We start from the raw sequence: 3,387 nt of genomic DNA on the forward strand, positions 1-3,387 counted from the left end.
CTCATCAAATAAAAAGTCTGTGTTGTGTGTCGTCTCCATGATATAAATGGTGATTGGGGGAGAAGAGGTCGGAGGAGATGCTCTGTGTCTTTAGTTGTTTAGCTCTTTTGCTATTTGTTTAAAAGCTTTTTAGCAACTGCTGAGAAACCCCAGAAGCTTGTGAAAGAATAGAAAAATACACATATCAACAATATTGTGACTTATTGTTTATCATCTTTTTGTAAGTAGGCTGATTTCTTCTTGTATGTTTGGAGAATGATGGATGTTTTCTATGGAGCTTTGCGCAGTGGCAGTATCATAGCCAATGAGGTTTAACTGAGGCGTGATTATTGCTGATTGAAAAGCTATTCGTTTATTTGTTGCTATTTTCTGATTCAGGACTAGTTGAGGAGACTCGGCTGGTGCTTAAATTAGAGAGATCTTACAGGGTCCTCCTTGCGGGGGGCCCTGGGGTCTTTGAGTTTGATTGTGGGTTTGAGTGTATTTGACCTGCAAGATGGCTCAAGGATTGGAAGATACAGTGCGACTTCTTGTTGCGACTGAACATCGGAAGGAGGTTGGTTTGGACCAGATCGTGCATGATGTCTTGAAGAAACTGGATTACCTTAAGGTAGATCAGGTATTGGGGTTACAGGATTTTCCTCGCCAAGGCATTTATGATATTACCTTTGTCTCTGCAAGCTTATGTGAACGTGTATTCATGGATCTGAAGAAGATGAAAGAAGAAGGACAGAATGAAACTTTGAGGAAAGTATCAGTGCAACCACTTTTTGAGAAGAAAAAAGTGACTGTTATTGTTCATATGTACAACCCCAAGGTACCTGATGAGGTTGTGAGTATGTTCTTGGCAAGATATTGTGCAGCTTTGGAATTTGTGGAGAGATTGAGGAATAAGCATGGTTATCTGAACTGTAAAAGGAAGTACTTGGTTCGTTTGAAACCGGATGTTAATATGCCACATGGTGTTAAAAGTATACCCAACACATTTTCTATTGGAGGAGAGAGAGGTTTTTGCTTTTACGATGGACAGATTAGTTTCTGCAGACAATGTAAAGCATATGGGCATATCCAAGCAAATTGTCCTGTAAATGGTCAGTGTTGCAGAAATTGTGGCCAGACTGGGCATGTCGCTAAAGATTGTAAGACTCCTAAGGCATGTGATGTATGTGGGAGTGGTGGACATTTAGCAAAACAATGCTTTGTCTGGAAGAAAGCGAAGCAAACATATGCTGATATTGTTGGAGGTTCTAAGGTTGAAGAAGCAGGAAGAGAGCTTCCTAATGAAAGCAATCAGGAAAACAAGAGTAATGAAAAGGTTTCAGGAGTTTCTGTTATTGTCTCTGGTGGTGATAAAGGAAAAGTGGAGGGAAAATTTAAGGCGTCGGCTGGTAAAAAGGGGAGCCTTGAAACTGCTAATGAATCTAAAATGGAGACTAAGGTTGTTACTCAAAATGGTGGACAAAAGGTGGAGACAGGGTGTGTGTCTTTGTTTGAAGGAGGCATTTCTAGTGAGGTAGCAGGTAGCGAAGATATATGTCTAGACCCTGTTATTGGAGAAGGTGAAAACATGGAGTGTCAGGAGGAAGGAAGTGAGGATGATGGGATTACGCCAGGGCAGCAGGAATTGCAGAGTGAAGAAGAGGTGGGTGAACTGGATAGCAAAGAAGAAGAGATTGATATTGATGAAGATGTGGTGATTGGTTCCCAAAGAAAGCGTTATAAGACAGGTGGTAGTTGGTCAGGACGGCAGGAAGATACTGTTGATCCTGGAATTTATCATAGTGACAGGGACTCCTCTGAGGGGTCGCCTGATGTTGAGCACAGCTTGAGTAGAAAGATTGGTGGGTATGACAGCAAATCAGAGTCATGATGGATAAGTTTCAGAAAATAATATTTTTTGTGATGATGAGTATTGTTGTAGCCACACTGAACGTGAGGGGCATCTGCTCCAGTGTCAGGAGGGCAGCAGTATTTGATTTTTTGGAGGATGTGCAAGCTGATATTATATGTTTACAGGAATGTGCAATAAGATCCTCTCCTCATGAGAGTGAATGGAGGAAAGGACAGTCCTTTTGGTCAACAGGTCTGGATAATAAAAGTGAAGGAGTTGGTATTTTAATTAGAAGTAGTCATGTTGTTGTTTTAGACTGTAAAATTGTTTTACCTGGGCGTTTTATGATTTTAAACTTGGAGTTTTTAGGACAAAGGATCCGTGTTTTCAACATAAATGCTCCTGCTGAGAAAAAAGCACGGTTGCCTTTTTTTGAGACTCTAAAGTTTTATTTGCCTGGCAGAGATTTTACAGTGGTAGCTGGTGATCTTAATTGCATTAGATCTGTCAAAGATAGAGAAGGCGTTGTTGAAGCTAGGGTGGATGCAACCTCAACTGTGCTAAATGATATAATACAAGACTTGCATTACACTGATGTGGGGCTGATGGTGGACACTGAGGAAAGATTCACATATTTTGCAGATAGTGGGCGCTGCAAATCTCGTTTAGATTATGTGTTGGTGTCAGAAGGTGTTAAAGCTTCTCGTTGTTCTCTAATGACGACTTCCTTTTCCGATCATAAGATTGTTTGTGCTGAAATCAGTGTCAATGAATCCATCATCTTTGGCAAAGGAATTTGGAAATTAAATGTTGAATTGTTGAAGGAAGAGGACGTATTAATGGGTTTTAAGCAAGTTTTTGATTCCTGTGTGTACTGTCAGCCAGATTTTAAGAGTTTGCTTGTTTGGTGGGATTGGGCAAAAGAAGAGTTTGCTAAATATTTTAAGAGGGTTGGTTTTAGGAAGGCACAGGAAAAAAAAAGGAAGGATGCTGTTCTTGTATCCAAGCTGGAAGCATTATATAAATTTAGACAGATAGGATTAGAAGTGGATCAAGAAATTTTGCAGATTAAAGAAGAAATAAAGGCAAATCTTAAAAACAGAGGGAAGGATATAGTGTATCAGGCAAAAATACAGCATATGGAAGAAAATGAACAGTGTTCCCGATATTTTTTTAAAAAGTGTTTTAGACCCAAAGGTTGTTTTAAGTCTGTTTTAACATCAACAGGTGAAGCAACTGGATCTGATATGGTGAATGAGATTACCGGCTTTTATAAAAATCTTTTTAGTAATGAAAGTAAAGCTAGCAAAAAAGAAATAGATGATTATTGTATGATTTTAGAAAATAATATCCCTGATGAGAAGATTTGTGTTTTAAATAACGAGGTGCAGGAGGAGGAGGTCAAAAGGGCTGTGGAGAAGATGGCGAGAGGGAAAACTCCAGGCTCGGACGGCCTCCCCGCTGAGTTTTATAACATATGCTGGGATTTTATTGGTAAGGAGGTAGGTAGGGTTGTGCAATATGTTTTTAACACAGCTATTTTATCAAATTCTATG

General features: G+C 39.6%; 1 pseudogene; it reads left to right on the top strand.

Moving 5' to 3' along the window:
* The first annotated feature begins 275 nt into the window (after positions 1–275).
* On the top strand, positions 276–430 carry LOC120984104 (annotated as a pseudogene).
* The last annotated feature ends 2,957 nt before the right edge of the window (positions 431–3,387 follow it).

This window comes from Bufo bufo, unplaced genomic scaffold (assembly GCF_905171765.1).
Source record: "Bufo bufo unplaced genomic scaffold, aBufBuf1.1, whole genome shotgun sequence".
NCBI classification, from domain to species: Eukaryota; Metazoa; Chordata; class Amphibia; order Anura; family Bufonidae; genus Bufo; species Bufo bufo.